This window comes from Hemitrygon akajei, chromosome 9 (assembly GCF_048418815.1).
Source record: "Hemitrygon akajei chromosome 9, sHemAka1.3, whole genome shotgun sequence".
In the NCBI taxonomy this organism is placed as follows: domain Eukaryota; kingdom Metazoa; phylum Chordata; class Chondrichthyes; order Myliobatiformes; family Dasyatidae; genus Hemitrygon; species Hemitrygon akajei.
In genome coordinates this window covers 18,043,274-18,066,828 of record NC_133132.1, presented here as the reverse complement: position 1 = coordinate 18,066,828, position 23,555 = coordinate 18,043,274, and the positions used below count along the sequence as shown (strand labels likewise).

Genomic DNA, 23,555 nt, shown 5'->3' with positions numbered 1-23,555 from the left:
GTCGTCTCAGACTCCCTCCACCATGTGAATTATTCCACCACATCCACACACTCACGGTCTTTCAATAATCTATAGTTGTCAATAGTATGCATCCACATTTATCAAACGCTTCGCACACGTAAACCTTTTAATTTCGGGGTCATACCGTCACTATTGCATCATCAATGGTGACGCGGAGGTTCCGGAGGATAGCAGACGTTCTTCCCTTATTCATAAAAGGAAGTAGAGATCGCCCAGGAAATTATAGACCAGTGAGGGTTACTTCAGTGGTTGGTAAACTGATGGAAGAGATCCTGAGAGGTAGGATTTATGAACATTTGGAGAGGCATAATATGATTAGGATTAGTCAGCATGGCTTTGTCAAAGGTAGGTAGTGCTTTACAAGCCTGATTAAATTTTTTGAGAATGTTACTAAACACATTGATGAAGGAAGAGCTGTACATGTAGTGTATAAGCATTTCAGCAAGGCATTTGATAAGGTACCCCATGCAAGGCTTATTGAGAAAGTAAGGAGACATGGGATCCAAAGGGATATTGCTTTGTGGGTAAGAAATGGCTTGCCCACAGAAAGCAAAGAGTGGTTGTAGAAGGGTCATATTTTCCAGGGAGGTCCGAGACCAGTGGTGTGTCTCAGGGATCTCCTCTGGGACTCCGACTCTTCGTGATTTTTATAAATGATGTGGATGAGGAACTGGAGGGATGGGTTAGTAAACGTGCTGATGACATGATGGATGGGGGTGTTGTAGATAGTATGGAGGCCTGTCATAGGTTACAGCAGGATATTGATAGGATGCAAACTGGGCTGAGAAGTGGCAGATGGAGTTCAACCCAGATAAGTGAGAGGGTGTGTTGTGACGTTCAGCCGGCTAAGAGACTCCATTCTTGATTTGCTGACTGTGTTTACTCCCGCAGCGTTCGTCTCTCCCGAGACTGCCCAAAAGGCCATGGGACTATTTACCCATAGTTGCGGGTCTGTTCACGAGCACCAGGGCGCGTCCACACACTGGTGGGCCTGCGAGCTGCGTGTGCAGGAGCCAGACGTCCTCCCTGTCCTTTGGAGTTCAGCCTGCGTCCGAAAGTAGTTCAGTTTCCCTGTGTCCCCAGTGAGTAGGCTCTAGATGAGGCTTGCTGTTGGAGTGGCTATACACTGGTAGGGAGAACATTACACGTTCAGCTCTCCTTTTCACTTCGCCGAAAGTAGGAGCCACAAATACCACCCACTATGCTATCACACTAGACGCATCACAACAACCATATTTACACCTATCTGTGACCATCTTGAATGTCACCCCTCGGCGTCCTATGCAGCAGGGAGAAATCTCTCAGCTTACACAAACTATCTTTTTAGCTCAAACCGATTTTTCCAGGTAACCTTCTTAAGAAAAGTTCCCGGTGTGCTTTCCATCCTTCCTATGCCTTTTCTACATGGAAAAATCGGTTTCAGCGAATATGCATCCATCGGCTTGGTTCATCCAATTCTGCAAATTTCATAGTGTATTGCCATTTACTATTCAAGAACTGCCCTGCCTTAACTTTACAAAGTGCTACGTTTTGTCAAGTTAAATTCCACCTGGCATTCCTTGCCCCCTTTCAATGTTCGTATATCCGCTTCATTGTCCAAGACACCACAAACAATGATGTCATTTACAAATTTAGAAATCGCATGACTATATCTAATTTGCCTCTGCCTGTTTAAATGCTGTCAGATCCCAACACCCGAATGCCCTCCTGTAACTCTTCCACCAGCGCTCTTAGGCTCAATGACCTGCATTTTAAGCATCGTTATTCAATTTGCTGTACAGATCAAAGACAGTTCTTATTTAACCATTATGTGCGGGGTGATGCATTTTGTAGGCTCAATTAAGATCGGGATGTCTACATTATTGATCAGGCTTTAAGGATTTTGAGATTTGTTTATAAATCCAAAGATCCACGATGGCACTGGCGATACACCGACTTATTGCCGACAGCTCGCAAAATGTCTGGATGTATTTCTTCTGAACTACTGTCGCTGCAATCTGAAACCCCTAATCTCCCTTTAAGAAATGTACTTTTGAGCTGTCTAAATTAATTGGCAGTCTAACGAGCTGCTGATGGACCAGGTGGCCTTGACTCTCGGGAATGCAGGTGCGGCACCTTTCAGCGATCACCGAAGGTCAGCCATTACCATTCTCGGAAAAGAGGTCAGTTTGGAAGACTTCAAGCCAGACTAAATCGACGAGCTATGAAACAGCCTCTACCCGGCATTTTCCTTTGACAAAAGCCAATTATTTGAAAACAAGATACATCACGTAAGCACAATATTGCAGTTTCGGAGGGAAATGAGGGACTGCGGTCTTCTCTGTTTCATGAGAAATGGCTCAGTTCGGTGGAACAGCCGGAAGGCTTCTCAATCAACCGTTCAGAGAAGATAAGAAGGTATTGTGGTGCTGGGGCGGGGGGGGGGGGGGGGGCGTGGGAGCAGCGGTGTTGTTTCGTGATAAATTCTTCATGCTCTCCGTATACAGCGGTCTTGCCGCATCCTTGTTCGCCTAACCGCAACATCCAATGATTAAGTTCTGTCGGTGCTACTCACCGAGAGGGTTCTCCTCATTGATCCGGATGGCACTTTACATACCCTCAGAGCAAATGTTAAGTAAGCATGCCATGTATTGAGCGGCGGGATCAGCAAACAAGGAACTGCCTATCCTGGGGACTTTCAAAGCATTGCAGGGTGTTTGACATTGGGGAACGAGTGTTTCCCACTGACTCATTCAGAGTCCAGAGTGTTTCTTAACCAGAAGCACTGAATCATCAGATATACAAAGTGCTGAGCATTAGATTCGTGGCAATATTTCTCACATTTATTCATGATTATTATTTATTCGCATATTTTATTTTATAGTTTGCTATTTTTTTCGTTGTCTATTGCTGTTGGCAAAGCTTCATCAGTTTCCCTGGTGGTCTAGTGGTTAGGATTCGGCGCTCTCACCGCCGCGGCCCGGGTTCGATTCCCGGTCAGGGAAATATAATATTGCCTGCTGCAGCATTGAAATGTGCTTATTTTAAATTATTTTGTGCATTAACTTGCTTTCACAACAACCCCATTCCCGCCTATGCTTAACCTGCATCCGCCTGATTCAGCACCATAATACCACAAAATATAGGAGCAGAATTGGGCTGTTTGGCCCATCGAGTTTGATTCGACATTTCCTCTCAGCCCGATTCTCCTGCTTTCTACTGGTATCATTTCATGCCCTGATCCATCAAGAATCTATCGATCTCTGACAAATATACAAAGAGACCTGGACTCCACAGGGGCCTGTGACAACGAATCCGACAGATTCGCCTCTCGCTGGCTGAAGAACTCATTCCTCATCCCTGTTATAAAGGATGCTCCTCGATCTCGAGACTGCGTCCTTTGGTCTTAGATTCTCCCACCACAGGAAACATCCTCTCAGCATCCGCCCTATGAAGGCCTTTCACCATTCGATTGCTTTCACGCGCAATCTACTGAATTTCGCTGAATGTAGGCCCTGCGTCATCAAACGCTCTTCATATCATTAGCCATTCAATCCTAGCATCATTCCTCTGAATCTCCTTTGAACCCTGTCCAGCTTCAGCAATACTTTCTCAGGTAAGTAAACTAAAACTGCTCACAGTACTCCAAGCGAGGCCTCGCCAGTTCTTTATAAAGTCTCTGAATCACATCCTTGCTTTATTTTTTAGTCCTTTTGAAATCAATGCGAGCATCGCATTTGCCATCCTCACCACAGACTCAACCTACAAATTAGCATTTGGGACATTATGGTGCAGGCGTGTACGTCACCATGGGAGGCTTGTACAAGGACTCCAAAGGCTCTTAGCGCCTCAGACTTCTTGTTTGACAATAGACAATAGATAATAGGTGCAGAAGTAGATCATTCGGCCCTTCGAGCCTGCACCGCCATTTTGAGATCATGGCTGATCATCTACTATTAATACCCGGTTCCTGCCTTGTCCCCATATCCCTTGATTCCCCTATCCATAAGATACCTATCTAGCTCCTTCTTGAAAGCATTTTCTCTCCTTTTAGAAAGTCTGCTCCTTCATTTCTTGTATGAAAGTGCATGACCATATATCTCCCTGCACTGCATCCCATCTACCACTTCGTTGTCCACTCTCCCAACCTAAATTCTTCTGTGGCCTCTCTACCTCAGGGAAGGACCTCCTGCTCGTTTCGCTTTGAAGAATCTGTGCAAGGTGAGTGGAGTGATTGGACCATTCCAGGTGCCAGGAGCTTCTTCGTATCATCTGTTTGTCATCAGTCTACATGTACACCAGCAGGACACGCTTAATTAGAAAGAGGACAGTCAACATACCAGCGTCTACTCTGATTCTGGCTATTGGTGGTTGATCGAAGACTTCTTGTTTACACATTCATCCCGGCGGTGAACGCAACATGGGATTCCATTGTCATGTATTTCTTGTAAAGTGGAAAGTGAATCAGAGACAATATGATTGCTCGGTAATATGACAGTATCTCCATCGCCTGTTCATAGTGATAGCTGGCTTAGTAACCAACGAATCTTCTTTGCCATTGCCTTCCATTCTCATGGTCCGGTCCGTTAACCACACATTTCAGATAATTTCCTTTCCCCGTGTTCCACTGGGCTGCTTGATTAGATTACCAGATCTTCATTCGAACCGGCAGCATCAAAACTCCGGCTTATATCTACTCGCTGCTTGTTCATCACCTTAGCCAGGGCGGCGATGAATGTTCCGAGCGGCCAAGAATAAGGGATCGTTTTCATGAGCTTCTATGTATCAAGATTAATATTGTCTGTTTTTGTTTGTTTTTGTCGTCTCGTGTACAGCTGAGTTTTTCCGGCCGTTTTGCTGCTGCTTCGAGCCAGGGCGCGAGTGGTCTGTTGTTGTTTTGCTTGAAGACTTTGTCTCTCAGTCCAAGTCAAGGCTCCGAGTCCCAGTCCGAGTCAAGGCTCCGAATCCCAGTCCGAGTCAAGGCTCCGAGTCCCAGTCCGAGTCAAGGCTCCGAGTCCCATTCCGAGTCAAGGCTCCGACTCCCAGTCCAAGTCAAGGCTCCGAGTCCCAGTCCGAGTCAAGCCTCCGACTCCCAGTCCGAGGAAAGGCTCCGACTCCCAATCCGAGTCAAGGCTCCGACTCCCAGTCCGAGTCAAGGCTACGAATCCCTGTCAAAGTCAAGGCTCCGAGTCCCAATCCGGGTCAAGGCTCCGATTCCCAATCCGAGTCAAGGCTACGATTCCCAGTCAACGTCAAGGCTCCGAGTCCCAATCCGGGTCAAGGCTCAACTCCCAATCCGAGTCAAGGCTCCGAGTCCCAGTCCGAGTTAAGGCTCCGACTCCCAGTCCGAGTCAAGGCTACGACTCCCAGTCAAAGTCAAGGCTCCGAGTCCCTGTCAAAGTGCCAGTCGGAGTCAATGCTCCGAGTCCCAATCCAAGTCAAGGTTCCGACTCCCAGTCTGAGTCAAGGCTCCAATTCCCAATCCGAGTCAAGGCTCCGAGTCCCAATCCAAGTCAAGGCTCCGAGTCCCAGTCCGAGACAAGGCTCTGAGTCCCACTCCGAGTCAAGGCTCCGACTCCCAATCCGAGTCAAGGCTCCGAGTCCCAATCCGAGTCAAGGCTCCGAGTCCCAATCCGAGTCAAGGTTCCGACTCCCAATCAATGTCAAGGCTCCAAGTCCCAATCCGAGTTAAGGCCTCGAGTCCCAGTCCGAGTCAAGGCTCAGAGTCCCTGTCCGTGTCAAGGCTCCGAGTCCCAATCCGTGTCAAGGCTCCGAGTCCTAGTCCGAGTCAAGGCTCCGATTCCCAGTCCGTGTCAAGGCTCCGAGTCCCACTCCGCCTCAAAGCTCCGAGTCCCAATCCGAGTCAAGGCTCCTACTCCCAATCCGAGTCAAGGCTCCGCGTCCCAGTCCAAGTCAAGGCTCCGAGTCCCAGTCCGAGACAAGGCTCAGAGTCGCAGTCCAAGTCAAAACTCCGAGTCCCAATCCGAGTCAAGGCTCCGAGTGCCAGTCCGAGTTAAGGCGCCGAGTCCCAATCCGAGTCAAGGCTCCGATTCCCAGTCCGTGTCAAGGGTTCGAGTCCCACTCCGTCTCAAATTTCCGAGTCCCAATCCGAGTCAAGGCTCCTACTCCCAATCCGAGTCAAGGCTCCGCGTCCCAGTCCAAGTCAGGGCTCCGAGTCCCAGTCCGAGACAAGGCTCAGAGTCGCAGTCCAAGTCAAAACTCCGAGTCCCAATCCGAGTCAAGGCTCCGAGTGCCAGTCCGAGTTAAGGCGCCGAGTCCCAATCCGAGTCAAGGCTCCGACTCCCAGTCCGAGTCAAGACTCCGAGTCCCATTCCAAGTCAAGGTTCCGACTCCCAGTCCGAGTCAAGGCTCCAATTCCCAATCCGAGTCAAGGCTCCGACTCAAAATCCGAGTCAAGGCTCCGAGTCCCAATCCGAGTCAAGGCTCCGAGTTCCAATCCAAGTCAAGGCTCCAAGTCCCAGTTCGAGTCAAGGCTCCGAGTCCCAATCCTAGTCAAGGCTCCGAGTCCCAATCCAAGTCAAGGCTTCGAGTCCCAATCCAAGTCAAGGCTCCGAGTCCCAGTTCGAGTCAAGGCTCCGAGTCCCAATCCTAGTCAAGGCTCCGAGTCCCAATTCAACTCAAGGCTCCGAGTCCCAGTCCGAGACAAGGCTCTGAGTCCCAATCCGAGTTATGGCGCCGAGTCCCAATCCGAGTCAGGGCTCCGACTCCCAGTCCAAGTCAAAACTCCGAGTCCCAATCCGAGTCAAGGCTCCGAGTCCCAGTCCGAGTCAAGGCTCCGAGTCCCAGTCCGAGTCAAGGCTCCGACTCCAGGTCCGAGTCCAGGCTCCGAGTCCCAGTCTGTGTCAAGTCTCCGAGTCCCAGTCAAGTGTCTGCCGGCCGTTTGCCGCTTCATGAGCTTCTCCGTGTTAAGATACCAATTGTCTGTTATTATATGGTTTTCTTTGTCCCGATTCCAGCCGAGTAGGTCTGGCTGTTTACCGCTACTCCGAGTTGAGAATTCTGTCTCTTCATGTCCCAGTCCAAGTCCAAGCTCTCTGTTCCAGTGAAGTCCAAGTCCAGACTCTGTGTTCATGTCAAGTCCAAGTCCGTCTCCGTGTCAAGTCTCCATGCCTGTTCCTGCACTTGTGTGCACTTCCCTGTTGCCCCATTGTATCATCCATATCATGGCTGTCCAATGATATCTGACATATCACACTGATACGAGTCGTGAAGTAATTATGAAATTATACAGACTTTTCGATTCAAAGAACCATTCCGTCCACTATCCCCACCAAAGTAAGTCCCAGTTTCCTGAATGCGGACCATATTCCTCCAGGACCCGCTCTTCCCTGAAACTGTTCTACCTGCCTGATCTACTTCTTCTGGCAGCTCATTCCACATATTCACTAAACTCTTCGTAAAAACGTTTTTGCTCATGTTCCTTTCAAATATTCCACAATATTTTGGTCCCTTTGCACAGGAAAAAAAGACTGTTAACATTCATTTTATCTCTGTTGTAAATCTCATTCTGCTCGTCCTGGAATAAGCAAATGACAGCCTTGGACAAACTCTTTTATAACCCTGTTTTCCTTGTCCTGAAAACATCATAGTATAACTCACTTGTACTCTTTCCAGTTTGACGGCCTATTTTGTATAACAGAGCGTCCGAAACTGTACATGGCGCTGTATCTACAACCTTAACAACGAACTATCATAATGTCTTTTTTTTGTTATTTTTTTTATTGAAGTTCATCATCAAACAAACATTTCCATAAGATGTATTTCAGACATTGTACATATATAGCAAAGAATCATATATATCACAAATCTCCACAAAGTATTTATCTGAGGTATACACTTATAGAAAAGAATGGAAAGAAAAAAACAAGCAAAAGGAAAGAACTCTGTACAAGTAGGGAGTGATCCTTTTTTTTACAACATATTTATTGATTTGTGAGAATAAAATCAGGCCTATGAGGCATTATGTAGGTAAACCATTTTTCCCAGTATGAATCAAATTGTTCCAGCTTATGGTTAACAGCTGCTGTTATCTTCATTTTGTAAATGTCCATTGTAATTTCCATCCATGTATTTAAAGTTGGGCTCTCCTGTGATAACCATTTCCTAGTAAGAGTCTTTTTACCAGCCACCAACAATATATTCATTAAATATTTATCTCATTTCAACCACTCTTGAGGTATATATCCAACATATATGGTCTTACTCTCTAAAGGTATTTCACATTTAAAGATGTCTTGTAGGACATGGTGTATCCCCATCCAAAAGTTTTTGATAACAGGGCAGTCCCAAAAAATATGATAATGATTTGCATTTTGATTTCCACAATTTCCGCAGCAAACAGGGAGGTTACTGTCATAATGGGATTTCTGAGAGGGTGTAATAAAATATCTTATCAAGTTATTCCATCCAAACTCCCTCCATCTTCTGAGTTTTTTTCACAGCATTTAAAACTTCTGCTTCAGGTCCGCACATCTGTGTTCAGATTCTGTGCCGATTTACTTTGCTCGCCGTGCTTACCAGAATTCATGGAGGAGGATAAGGGCAGTTTAGAGAGATATTTACTAACCACAGGAAACATGGAATTATGTATTTTATACACTTTAGACGCTGTGGACGTGCTGTGGCATAAGTATTGATTCCGCGCTCTGTAACTTGGAGAAACTGTGAATGTTTTGAGCTGTAAAATGAGATAAATTTATGTTGAATGAAATAAAATTTCAATAGCTTTGTTATCATATTGCTGGATTTCAAGTAAACCGATATTATAGGTGTTTGTCATCTGGTTCTAGAATGAAGATTTTCCGTGTAAGGGGCAAATGCAATAACCCGATAACTATCACATTACAGACACGCTGAAGAGCAGGTCCGGCTGTGCGCAGCAGCAGATCCGTACACCCTAACGCTTACCCGAAGCAAACACACGGCTGCTCTGTTCTGGAATACCAAACCAGCGGCTGAAATATCTAAACACAAATCGCGCTCACTCTATCAATAAGGCATTGAATGTGGTGGAGCATTGTCACTGACTCCAATCCCAGAATATATGGCCGCTGCAAAAGTCAGTGGCGTGTGCCTTTGAGAATTCCTTTCTTTGTGAAACAAAGAGAATATTGAACAGCCCAAAGCAGGAATGCATGGAGAGATATTGACACAACAATAGTCGGATGTTCACCTGGGATGAAATCACTGCATGCGAGTACTTTTAGCTCGGTCAGGAAATCATTTTAAAGGTGGAAACTCCGTGCAGCATTCAGCATGTTCCACATTTTTCCCCTCGGCCTTTCTCCCAGAACTTGACCGTGTGGCCTAATGGATAAGGCGTCTGACTTCGGTGCTTGATTGGTAGAAGTCATCAGAAGATTGCAGGTTCGAGCCCTGCCACGGTCTTTTAAATAAACTAGCGGATTCGGTTACATTCTGTCACTCTCTGCAGCATGATTGTCTCAATTCCGCGTGGGGATTAATCAGAGTGGGGATTAATCGGGGAAATCGTAATGCCTCGTCTTCGTTGTACGCAACATATAATATCATGTGTCTAGTCTGTGCCATATATCTCCAGACACTTTCATAAACAATTGGTTGGAGCTTTACAGACGTTCAGGAGGAGCTGCTGCTGGGAAGGTGAAATTTATTTCACATTCAGCTCCGTCTCCGAGCCGCCTTTTCGGCAAGAATTCACCACCCAGTACTGACGGTGCATTCTCCTGTCTCCAACCCTCCTCCTCTTCTTGGACACAACGCGCTGGTCCTCCGCCAGCTCTGGAATGTCTTCATCACCATTTGCCAACTAGACGTCAACCGCCTCAACATCAGGAATCTTCACCGCTCCTCAAACCTTACCCCCTCTGAATGCACTGCCCTCCCAAATCTCAACACCCATCCCCAAAATTACCATCGATCCCGCAGACAAAGTGCTGCTGTTGTAGAATGGCGGACTGACCTCTACCTTGCTGAGACCAGGTGGTAACTCTCAGACACGTCCTCATGCCTACAGCTTTAATAATCCGGACACCGGGCAATCAGGGTACTGCCTCCGAAATTATCACTGACATCATCAACTCTGGAGAACCTCCATTCGCTGTAGAAAACTCATGGCTCCATTGCCCTGAACTGCTCGCTTCTACCTCCTACTCGATTCACAAGTCTGAATGTCCGCAGAGGCCCATTGTCTCGGCCTGCTCCCACACCACTGATCCTGTGATCTCATAGCTCCAGTCCAGCCTATGCCCCTTACTTTAGCCCCTTCCGAGTTGCATTCGCGAAACTTCCCGTGCTCTCGATCAACTCACTAATTTTCATTTCCCTGGCCGTAACCGTCTCATTTTCTCCATGGATGTCCAGTCTCCCAGCAAAATGCCCTTAAAACACTCCGCATTTCTCAAGGAAAGAACCAACCCAGTTCACCTGTATCATCACTATCCTCCGTCTGGCAGAACTGGTCCTCACCGCAACAGTTTCTCCTTCCGTTCCTCCCACTTACACCAAATTCAATGGGTAGCCGTTGACATTCGCATGAGTCCCAGTTATGTCTCACTTTACATTAGCTAAGTAAAACAATCCATGTACCAAACCTTTCCTGGTAACACACCCCAACGCTTCCATCTCTACGTCGACGAAAGTATTCTGCCGCTTCACGCACTCACGCTGAGCTCGACAATTTCACCCACTTCGCCTCCAGCTTCCACCCTGCCCTTAAGCGTCTCACACAATGCAAGCAAAACAAAGGAAGGAGACAGCAGAGGTCCATGAGCCAGTCCTCATCGGAGGGTCAGAGAGGGAGAGCAACTTTAAATTCCTGGGTGTTACTATTTCAGTGGGATTGTCCTGTACCCATCACTAGTGCAATTGCGAAGAAAGCACGGCAGCGCCTCTAGTTTCTCAGGAGTCTGCGGAGATCGGCATGACATCTAAAACTTTGACAAATCTCTATAGATGCGATACAGAGTGCAGCGACTGTCAGCATCATGGCTTTGTACAGAATGTGATGGATTCGCCCAGTACCTGTCCGGTAAAGCTCTCCCACCATTGAGCACATCTCTCTTTGTGGACGTTGCTATTGCTTATGTGGTGGATGGTGGCGCTGCTGATGTTTGCTGAAACGTGGGGGTGTGTGTGTGTGTGTGGGGGGGGGGGGGGGGGGGGTTATTGATACTTTTCTGCTGCTTGTGCTGCTTTCTTATTCTCATCAACCCCCATTTCCCTGCCTTCTGCCCGGGACCATTAACGCCCTGACTGATCAGAAACCTATCAACTTCTACTTTATAAAAACCCTATGACTCCGCCTCTACAGCCGTCCATAGCAACGAGTTTCCTAGATTGGCCACTCTGATGGAATAATTTTATCCTTATATTTCTTCTAAAGGGGCGCGCTTGTATTCTGATGCAGTGCCGTGTCGTCACAGACTCCCTCCACCATGTGAATTATTCCACCACATCCACACTCTCACGGTCTTTCAATAATCTATAGTTGTCAATAGTATGCATCCACATTTATCAAACGCTTCTCACACGTAACCCTTTAATTTCGGGGTCATACCGTCACTATTGCATCATCAATGGTGACGGGGAAGTCCCGGAGGATAACAGATGTTCCTCCCTTATTCATAAAAGGGAGTAGAGATCGCCCAGGCAATTATAGACCAGTGAGACTTACTTCAGTGGTTGGTAAACTGATGGAAGAGATCCTGAGAGGCAGGATTTATGAACATTTGGAGAGGCATAATATGATTAGGAATAGTCAGCATGGCTTTGTGAAAGGTAGGTCGTGCCTTACAAGCCTGATTAAATTTTTTGAGGATGTTACTTAACACATTAATGAAGGAAGAGCAGTACATGTAGTGTATAAGCATTTCAGCAAGGCATTTGATAGGGCGCCCCATGCAAGGCTTATTGAGAAAGTAAGGAGACATGGGATTCAAGGGGATATTGCTTTGTGGATAAGAAATGGCTTGCCCACAGATAGCAAAGAGTGGTTGTAGAAGGGTCATATTTTCCAGGGAGGTCCGTGACCAGTGGTGTGCTTCAGGGATCTGTTCTGGGATTCCGACTCTTCGTGATTTTTATAAATAATGTGGATGAGGAAGTGGAGGGATCGGTTAGTAAATGTGCTGATGACACGAAGGTTGGGGGTGTTGTAGATAGTGTGGAGGCCTGTCATAGGTTACAGAGGGATATTGATAGAATGCAAAACTGGGCTGGGAAGTGGCAGATGGATTTCAACCCAGATAAGTGAGAGGGGATGTTACCAGAAGGCTGTTCTGTGACGTTCAGCAGGCTAAGAGGTTCCATTCTTGATTTGCTGTCTGTGTTTAGTCCCGCAGCGTTCGTCTCTCCCGAGGCTGCCCAAAAGGCCGTGGGGTTATTTACCCATAGTTGCGGGTCTGTTCATGAGCACCAGGGCGCGTCCACACACTGGTGGGCCTGCGAACTGCGTGTGCAGGAGCCAGACGTCCTCCCTGTCCTTTGGAGTTCAGCCTGCGTCCGAAAGTAGTTCAGTTTCCTTGTGTCCCCAGTGAGTAGACACTACATGAGGCTTGCTGTTGGAGAGGCTATACACCGGTGGGGAGAGAATTACACGTTCAGCTCTGCTTTTCACTTCGCCGAAAGTGGGAGCCACAAACACTACCCACTATGCTATCACACTAGACGCATCACAACAACCGTATTGACACCTATCTGTGACCCTCTTGAATGTCACCCCTCGGCATCCTCTGCAGCAGGGAGAAAACCGATTTTTCCAGGTAACCTTCTCATTAAAAGTTCCCGGTGTGCTTTCCATCCTTCCTATGCCTTTTCTACATGGAATATGCGTCCATCGGCTTGGTTCATCCAATTCTACAAAATTCCCAGTGTCCTTCCATTTACAATACAAAAACGGCACTGCCTTAACTTTTCAAAGTGCTACATTTTGTCAAGTTAAATTCCACCTGGCACTCCTTGACTCCTTTCAAAGTCCAAGACACCACCAACACTGATGTCATTTACAAATGTAGAAAGCCTATGACAACATCCAATTAGCCTCTGCCTGTTTAAAATTCTGACAGATCCCAACACCCGAATGCCCTCCTGTAACTCTTCCACCAGAGCTGTTAGGCTCAATGGCCTGCATTTTAAGCATCGTTATTCAATTTGCTGAACAGATCAAAGACAGTTCTTATTTAACCATTATGTGCGAGGAGGTGCATTTTGTATACTCAATTAAGAGCGGAATGTCTACGTTATTGATAAGGCTTTAAGGATTTTGAGATTTGTTTATAAATCCAAAGATCCACGATTGCACTGTCGATACAGGTGACGTATTGCCGACAGTTCGCAAAATGTCTGGATGTATTTCTTCTGAACTACTGTCGCTGCAATCTGAAACCCCTAATTTCCCTTTAAGAAATGTACTTTTGAGATGTCTACTTTAATTGGCAGTCTAACGAGCTGCTGATGGACCAGGTGGCCTTGACTCTCGGGAATGCAGGTGCGGCACCTTTCAGCGATCACCGAAGGTCAGCCATTACCATTCTCGGAAAAGAGGTCGGTTTGGACGACTTCAAGCCAGACGAAATCGACGAGCTATGAAACATCCTCTGCCCGGCATCTCCCTTGCCAAAAGCCACTTACTTGAAAAGAAGATAAATTACGCTAGCGCAATATTGCAGTTTCGGAGGGAAATGAGGGACTGCTGTCTTCTCTGTTTCATGAGAAATGGCTCAGTTCAGTGGAACAGCCGGAAAGCTTCTCAATCCACTGTTCAGAGAAGATAAGAAGGTATTGTGGTGCTGGGGGGGGGGGGGGGGGTGCGTGGGGGCAGCGGTGTTGTTTCGTGATAAATTCTTCATGCTCTCCATATTCAGCGGTCTTGCCGCACCCTCGTTCGCCCAACCGCAACATCCAATGATTAAGTTCTGTCGGTGCTACTTACCGAGAGGGTTCTCCTCATTGATCCGGATGGCACTTTACATACTCCCAGAGCAGATGTTAAGTAAGCATACCATGTATTGAGTCCCGGGATGAGCAAACAAGGAACTGCCTACCCTGGGGACTTTCAAACCATTGCGGAGGATTTCTATCAGTCTTGTTTAAAGAAATCTAGGCTTAATTGTCATCAGCACCTCATCCGCAGCACCAGGGGCTCCCGCACTCTCGACCACTGTTAGAGCACGATCAGGAAATCCTACCATTACATCCCCCGACCATATCTGGAGCATTCTGAATGTCTGGTTGTCTTTCTCCTACCTCCATCCAGGCTGAGGGTAAGGAAGAAGACAGCAGATGTATCGGCAACAATGTCGCGGGAATCGTAGCGCCGACTTCTGAATTGCTTCGAAGCGATGGACAAAAACAAAAATGACCCGGGGCTCGTAAGAGAATCTAAATGTCGCAATCTTTATAAAGACACTGGAAACGAGTGTTTCCCATTGATTCTTTGAGTCCAGAGTGTTCCTGAACCAGAAGCACTGAATGATGAGATATAAAAAGTGCTGAGCAGTAGATTCGACAGTAGATTCGAGGCAATATTTATCACATTTCTTCATTATTATTATTATTATTATTATTATTTATTTTGGTGCTGTATTTTTATATTTTACCGATTGGTTCGTTGTCTATTGCTGCTGGCAAAGCTGCATCAGCTTCCCTGGTGGTCTAGTGGTTAGGATTCGGCGCTCTCACCGCCGCGGCCCGGGTTCGATTCCCGGTCAGGGAAATACAATATTGCCTGTTGCAGCATTAAACTGTGCTTATTTTAGGTACATACTTGTTCAAAAATGTCTTAAAAGACCCTATCGTATCCGCCTCCACCACCGTTGCAGGCACCCCGTTCCATACACTCAACGCTCTCTGCATAAAAAAATACTTACCCTTGGCATCTCCACTGTAGCTATTCTCAAAAGCACCTTAAACCTGCGCCCTCTCGTGGCAGCCATTTCAGCCTTGGGGAAAAATCCTCTGACTATCCATATGATCAATAACTCACATCATCTTATGTACCTGTATCAGGTCACCTCTCATCCTCCGTCACTCCAAGGAGAAAAGGATGAGTTCACTCAACCTATTTTCATAAGGCATGCCCCCCAGTCGGTGCAATATCCTGGTAAATCTCCTCTGCACCCTTTCTATGGTTTCCACACCTTTCCTGTAGTACGGTGACCAGAACTGAGCACAGTACTCCAAGTGTGGTCTGACCAGGGTCCTATATAGCTGTAACATTACCTCTCTGCTCCTAAATTCAATTCCACGATTAAAGAAGGTCAATACCGTATACCTTCTTAACCACAGAGTCAACCTGCACAGCTGCTTTGAGTGTCCTATGGACTGGGACACAACGATCTCTCTGATCCTCCACACTGCCAAGAGTCTTACCATAAATACTATATTCTGCCATCATATTGGACCCACCACCTCCTCAAACTTATCTGGGTTGAATTCCTTCTGCTACTTCTCAGCCCAGTTTTGTATCCTATCAATGTCCCGCTGTAAACTCTTAACGGCCCTTCACACTATCTACAAGACCTCCAACCTTTGTGTCATCAGCAAATTTACTAGCACATCCCTCCACTTCTTCATTCAGGCCATTTATAAAAATCACGAAGAATAGGGATCCCAGAACAGATACCTGAGACACACCACTGGTGACTGACCTCCATGCAGAATATGACCTGTTTGCAGCCACTCTTTGTCTTCTGTGGGCAGGCCATTTCTGGATCCACAAAGCAATCTCCCCTTGGATCTCATGCCTCCTTACTTTCTCAATAAACCTTGCATGGGAAACCTTATCAAATGCCTTGCTGAAATGCAGATACACTACATCAACTTTCTAACCTCATCAATGTGTTTAGTCGCATCCTCAAAAATTTGAATCAGGCTCGTAAAGCACGACCTGCCCTTGGCTCATCATTTACTCTGCTATGTCCATCCAAGTTAGGCAACTCGTGCACGTATTCCTCTTTGCCGCTGTTTAACAACCAAGTTAGTTTTGCACACTCATCTCAAGGGGAGCATATTTCTGATAACCCAGTTTACAATATCCCGATGGGTGGTCACAGCCATTTCCCCAGAGTAGGGGAGTCTAAAATCAAGCTTCAAGTGAAATTGGAGAGATTTAAACGGAGACAAGGAGCAAGTTTATTTTTCACATGAGTGGTGGATACGTGGAACGAGATACCAGATGTAGTGGTGGCGGTGGGTACCAGATGAGAATGGAGAGCCCGGAGCCTCAAGCCATCCGGCAGCCTCAATTTACAGAAACTCAATATCAACCCGCCAGAACAGGAAACAATCGGTAATCCCGTGATTCGGCACCGTGTCTGCTCAGCACCGCCCTTGGCTGGAGGCCTGCACATCGTCCCAGTGGTCGGAGACTCCTGCAGCGCCACTAATACCCGGGTGTCCCTATAGTGCCCCCAGTGGCCGGAGGTCCCCACAGCATCACCAGTGACCAAAGGCCAAGTGGACAACAGAGAGGTAGATCACGAACACGATAACTCTTGCATATGACAGAAAGTCTGTAGATGCTGGAAATCCAAAGATGCTGAACGCATGCAAACAGCTAATCGAATTAATTGCAACACAAAGACAAGCTGGAAGTACTCAGCAAAGATGCTGGAAGCGGCATCTTTGGAAATGAATAACCAGTCGATGTCTCTGGCCGCGACCCTTACTCAAGTTAATTAAGGCTCCATCGAGTACCTGAGCTCCATCAACAGAAGCGGAATTCCCAGTGTCCAGTCATTTCAATTCCGGTCCCCATTCCCGGTCCGACATGACGGTCCATGAGCTCCTCTTGTGCCACGATGAGGCCATTCACAGGGGGCAGGTGTAACCCCTTATATCCCGCCTTGGTAACCTCAAATTGTATGGCATGAACATGGATATCTCTGTTTTCCAGTGTTTCCCCCTCCCCGTTCCATTTTCCTCATTTCCCTACCGTGGTCTTTTACTCTCCTCCTCAATTACCTAACACTTGTCCCTGATGCCTCCCCTCCTTCCCCTTCTCCCATGATCCACTCTCTTCTCATATCTGATTCATCCTTCCCGAGCTCTTTGCCTTTCCCACTTATCACTTCCCAAGTACATTTCGTCCTTCTTCCCTAACCATCTGGCTTCACCTATCATTTTGCAGATTTTCTCCCTCCCGCTTCCCCAATGATCTTATTCTGCCATCTGCCCCCCTTAATTTCCAGTCCTGCTGAAGAGTCGCGGGCCGAGAAGTCGACTGTTCATTTATTTCCGAAGATTCACCGCTGAAGATTTCAATTTATTACCCCATTCGCAGCCCGACACATCGTTCCATAGCCTCCTCTTCTGCCACGATAAGGCCAACCTCATGTTGAAGGAGTACCACCTTTTATTCCGTTTAAGTGAAGTCCAATCTTATAGCTTGAACATAGATATCTCTAAATTCCGGTGTTTCACCTTCTGCTTGCACGCCCCCTTCATTTCAAGACATGTCAAGTCACTTTTTATTGTCATTTCGACCATAACTGCTGGTACAGTACATAATAAAAATGAGACAAGGTTTTTCAGGACCATGGTGTAACATGACACAGTACAAAAACTAGACCGAACTATGTAAAAAACAACACAGAAAAGCAACCTACACTAGACTACAGACCTACACAGGACTGCATAAAGTGCACAAAACAGTGCAGGGATTACAATAAATAATGAACAAGACAATAGGGCAGTAAGGTGTCAGTCCAGGCTCTGGGTATTGAGGAGTCTGATAGCTTGGGGAAAGAAACTGTTACATAGTCTGGTTGTGAGAGCCCGAATGCTTTGGTGCCCTTTCCCAGACGGCAGGAGGGAGAAGAGTTTGTATGACGGGTGCGTGGGGTCCTTCAATATGCTCTTTGCTTTGCGGATGCAGCGTGTAGTGTAAATGTCCGTAATGGCGGGAAGAGAGAACCCGGTGATCTTCTCAGCTGACCTCACTATCCGCTGCAGGGTCTTGTGAACCGAGAAGGTGCAATTTCGGAACAAGGCAGTCATGCAGCTGCTCAGGATGCTCTCAATACAACCCCTGTAGAATGTGATGAGGATGGGGAGGTGGGAGATGGAGCCTTCGCAGAAAGTAGTGACGCTGCTGGGCTTTCTTTGCTATGGAGCTGGTGTTGAAGGACCAGGTGAGATTCTCCGCCAAGTGAACACCAAGAAATTTGGTGCTCTTAGCGATCTCTACCGAGGAGCCGTCGATGTTCAGCGGAGAGTATTCGCTCCGTGCCCTCCTGGTCAACAACCATCTCTTTTGTTTTGTTCAGATTCAGAAACAGGTTGTTGGTTCTGCACCAGTCCGTTAGCCGCTACACCTCCTCTCTGTATGCTGACTCGCTCTGACCTCTTCCCCTGATGTGCCTAGGTGTGCAAGGATAAATCCGGGTGTGAAGGGTCAACTTGTGAAGAGTGTTTGGCAACTTTGGGCCTGTATTCATTGGAATTTAGAAGAATGCATGGGGATCTCGTTGAAACCTACCGAATATTGAAAAGGCGAGATAAGGTGGGCATAGAGATGAGAAATCCAGAACAGTAGGACACAGCCTAAAAATTGAAGGCACGTTTTAGAATAGAGGTAAGGGGGATGTTTTTGTATAGCCAGAGAGTAGTGAATCTGTGGAATACTCTACCACAGACTGCAGTCGAGGCCAAGTCCGCGCGTATATTTAAGGTGGAAGTTGATCGTTTCCGGATCGGTCAGCGCATCAAATGATATGGCGAGAAGGCAGGTGTTCAGGATTGAGTGGGATTCGGGATCAGCCATGATGGACTGTCGGAGCAGTCTCGATGGGCTAAATGGCCTAATTCTGCTCTCATGGTCTTAAGGTCTAAATTTCAACTGCTTATTCATTTCCATAGATGCTATCTGACCTACTGAATCCTCCGGCATTCGAACTTGTCCTCTTCCCCCTCCACCCAAACTTCTTGTTCTGGCGTCTCCCCCCTTCGTTCTGCAGCCCGAAACTGGGTCGCGGCCTGAATAGTCAACTGTTATAACCATATAACAATTACAGCATGGGCACAGGCCATCTCGGCCCTTCTAGTCCGTGCCGAACGCTTACTCTCACCTAGTCCCACCTACCTTCACTCAGCCCATAACCCTCTGTTCTTTTCCTGTCCGTATAACTGTCCATTTTTAAAAAAAATGACAATACCGAACCTGCCTCTACCACTTCTACTGGAAGCTCGTTCCATACAGCTACCACTCTCTGAGTAAAGAAGTTCCCCCTCGAGTTACCCCTAAACCTTTGCCCCTTAACTCTCAACACATGTCCTCTTGTTTGAATCTCCCCTACTCTCAATGGAAAAAGCCTATCCACGTCAATTCTATCTATCCCCCTGATAATTTTAAATACCATATAACCATATAACAATCACAGCACGGAAACAGGCCATTCCGGCCCTCCTAGTCCGTGCCGAACTCTTAATCTCACCTAGTCCCACCTACCCGCACCCAGCCCATAACCCTCCACTCCTTTCCTGTCCATATACCTATCCAATTTTACCTTAAATGACACAACTGAACTGGCCTCTACTACTTCTACAGGAAGCTCATTCCACACAGCTATCACTCTCTGAGTAAGGAAATAAAGAAATACGTCTATCAAGTCCCCCTCTCAACCTTCTACGCTCTGTGTTTATTCATTTCGATAAATGCTGCCTGACCTGCTGAGTTCCTTCAGCATTTTGTGTGTGCATCAAGTTGATGTCGTCCGCAAAGATCGAAGTTCACACCAGCATGAAGCAAAGTATTTCAATCACCGCACACAGGATCTTCCAATCAGTGCAAATGAATAAACTTACAGAGCGTCTGCATTTATTAGATTTGATGCAACAATGACAATAGTTTTGTAAATGCACTAAGTTAGTAGCGTTGTTGATAGCGCGGTAGACTGTCGTGTTTACTTATTTGACGACATGATCTGCACTTGCATGTAAACATAACGCAACATTGTAAATTCTGTTTCTGTTGTCCTGATGTGCCACCTTGATGTACTTATCTACGGAATGGTCTCAGCTGAACAGCACACCAGAAGAGCATGTCACGTGTCTAGTTACCCCTCGCAATAATAAACCAATGGGTCATTAGTTATCAGATGCAATTCATCACTTTGCCAGATGGACAGAGAAGGGCAGACAGGAGTCAATATTGAAGTAGGTGGTGATTACTTTCCATGGGTGAGTAGAGGTGGGATATTGACAAAGAGCGACCGGTTTCCCGAGAGAGCAGATGCAGAGACGGACAAGGAAATGGAAATTCAGACATCAATAAAGCTCGAAATGCGGACTGATAATGTGGCGTTCAATACATTCTTAATACCACCCTCCACTGACGGGAAAATAATGATGCAATAATATATAATATAGGTCATATTAGAGTATCTCACCCTCTTTGCTCCCCATAAGCGAAGGATGTGATTGCAGTGGAGCCGCTGTAAAAGTGTTTCAAAAGGAAACTGCCGAACATCGACCATTTCCGATTTCAACGGAGAATCCATCATTCTCGGCTTGAAGCGGAGGAGGAACAGTTGCTTCACACAAAAGATCAAAAAAAATTAGCAACATCCATGTGTTCAGTAATGGTAACCATTTCTCCACAGCAGGTGCATCTAATAAGTAGGGCAAAGGTTTAGCGGCAATGTAAGATTTAGCGCAGTTTAGCAATGGTATTGCCTTCCTTCGTCTCATTGTGATGTGATTTATCACAAAGGACGTGACAACCAGCGACGATCTCTGGGGGAAAACACACACACACACACACACACACACACACACACACACACACACACACACACACACACACACACACACACACACACACACACACGACAGGGGTGATCACAATGATGGGCGAACACAATAGGACATCCAATCGTTAGCAGGAAGCAGATGTGGAAATATGAAATGTATTTAGAGAATGTATACGAATAATAATAGATGTGAATTTATCCTCCCAAATATTGCCTGCGTTTGCCTAAGTGCCAACGATTTAGATTGGGTAAAACGTGTTATATGCCTCCAGAGACGCTTTCTGAAGTAAAAAGAAGAAGGTACTGAAAGTCAAGTGGTTGCAATCGCTCACTTGTGATGGGATGAGACTGTTGATCTGCCAGTGTGGAAGAGAGTGTGGGGCCACTGACCATCACTCTACTCTCTCCCAGGTTGTTAGAGGAAAATAATAGAATGTATTTAAGTCAAGGATCTAAATTTTACCAAATCTAATTTCGGTGGCACAATAAGGAATTCGCAAATCTATACTAGTAGAGGTGTCGGAAAATTTCATGACATATATGAATGATGATGTATCTGAATCTGATATGGGTTTCTGTTGTGGACTGAGAGTGGGAAGGGGGCAGGGAGAGTGGATTCATGGTTGTGAAAAGGAGAAGAGAGAAGGGACAGAACGTAAAGCGCCAGAGAAGTATTCTACAGTGATCAATAAATAAGTTGTTCGGCATCCAATGTCCTTGCCTGGTGTCCCATGGCTGGGTGGGCGAACACTCACACCAATTCCCTCCCCCGCACCTGGCAATACTTTCCTGCTACCTGGCCGACACTCCTTCATTGGCGCTTCACCCTCCCCATACCCAACACCCTTTGATCCCGACAGATTTACAAAGACACGAGATATACCGTAGCTGATGGAAATCTAGAGCGATACACATAATGTGTGGGGGTAGCTCAGCATGGTCATGTACCGTCGCAATTTCTAGCCGGGACCATTCATCAGAACTGGAAAGGCAGGGGGAAAGACTCGAAATGAAGATTTACGATTTCGCTCTCCTCTCCACATCGACAAATACAGCACTGTGCAAAATTCTCAGGCACCATAGCTCCATATAGGTCCCTATATCTTTTGAACAGTAAAATGTATTAGTGGTAATGGGTGCCCTTGCTACACTGCACATCACTGTATATTTGTTTACCGTATATCTAGGAATATTGGGTAACTTCATACTTGGGTGTCGGGTGTAGATGTGGAATAGACACCGTTAGTGTGAAGGGTGATCTATGTGTAGAACCACAGAAAACCACGCAAGTATTAAATGAATACATTTCATCGACATTCACTCGTGAGACCGACATAGTTTGTGAGCTTACTGGAGGGGACTGTGCTATCTGAGGGATATCAGTTCTCGAATGGATGAAGTGTTCGAGTTCGTCGTGAGTGTACTCACATCCTGGCCATCTTTATCACTGGATAATACAATAAACAAGACTAGAGATTGTTGTGCCCTTGGTAGTAACTTTTGTGCCCACTTTTCCAAAATGTAATATAACAAAATGCCAGGAGATAGATTATATGTCGTTATATTAGGAAACAGAGACAAACCAGCGTATGACTGGCAGACGAGCTTTTCAATAACGGGGAGCCAGTCAACGGATGTGCTTCAGATGGGCAGGATCTACCTGCAGAAACTTATCGCGTCGCCGGCGGGGGATCAGTGTGATAGAGTAGGCAAAGCAGTGACATGTATAATGCAGCGTATGGAGGTGTGGGGCATGCACTTTGGAACAAACAATTTATGTGTAGATATGTTTTTAACGGGGAGAAATTCAGAAATAGAAGGTGCATAGAAACTTATGAGCCTTTTTTCCGGCTTCCCTGAAGGTTAACTTGTAGGATAATTCTTTGTAACGAAGGCAAATCCAATGCGAATAATCATTTCAAGAGGACTCCTATTAGCTGCCACAGAAAGCGTGGAGCCAGTCTTTGGGAGTAGCGATGAGAAGAGGTTTAACATTTTTTGATTGGTGAGGGCCCTATGTATTTATGGGAGAATATAGATTGGGGTTGAGGAACATATCACCCATAAAGACGGAAGAGCTCGATGGAACGAATGGCCCAGTTCTGCTCCAATGTACTGTGGTAACCATATGCCGTCTGAATTAACCTTCGGTCTTCGCCTAAAGACTCACTAAAATGCCAATTGTCGGACGCTACCGCGTTGTGTTCATTAAACCGCTTCGATACAGATTAAAAACACCCAGGGAAATGAGAAAGGCTCCCTCCCCATAAAATCATGCAAACGGCTTTGTAAATTGACCTTACTGACGATTGATCGACATTGGGGAGATATTCCCTGCACTGGTAACTACATCACGAGTTTCATTCCCTCTCACTGAGCACAAGTAACCTCGGCAGTTGAAGTTAGGATCTCGCTGTTGTCTGCTGAAGGACGTGCCGATGTAGGATGCGATCAGCAGACTCTGTGCCGGCGCTACCTGCTCAAGGTGGGGACGCCGTAAGTGTTGTGCGACGAAGCGGAAGCGAGGCAAACAGGCAGGGGTCCGTGCCAGGCAAAAAAGCATACCCTAGCCGGCCGGCTCACCCGTCCACTTGACTCTCTATGTCCGCTCCCTGGAAAATAACTTGGACTACATCCAACATCCAGCGAAATACTCGGCGGGAGTAGAGAGTCTGCTGTGAGACGTGGCTCACTGATGGAATCCCGGACGCCACCGTTCAGCTGGACGGGCTCGCCTTGTTTGGAGCGGACAGGGACGCAGCGCTCTCCGGTAAGACTCGCCGTGGTGACTTGTGTATTTCCATC

General features: G+C 46.6%; 3 non-coding genes across 3 annotated transcripts; all 3 read left to right on the top strand.

Annotated features, from left to right (window-relative positions):
- The first annotated feature begins 2,933 nt into the window (after nt 1-2,933).
- Nucleotides 2,934-3,005, top strand: trnae-cuc (transfer RNA glutamic acid (anticodon CUC)). The gene has a single exon. It is a non-coding gene; the product is annotated as a tRNA-Glu (tRNA).
- Nucleotides 3,006-9,316: 6,311 nt separating this feature from the next.
- On the top strand, nt 9,317-9,408 carry trnar-ucg (transfer RNA arginine (anticodon UCG)). The gene is given in 2 exon segments: nt 9,317-9,353; nt 9,373-9,408. It is a non-coding gene; the product is annotated as a tRNA-Arg (tRNA).
- Nucleotides 9,409-14,641: 5,233 nt separating this feature from the next.
- On the top strand, nt 14,642-14,713 carry trnae-cuc (transfer RNA glutamic acid (anticodon CUC)). Its single transcript has one exon. It is a non-coding gene; the product is annotated as a tRNA-Glu (tRNA).
- The last annotated feature ends 8,842 nt before the right edge of the window (nt 14,714-23,555 follow it).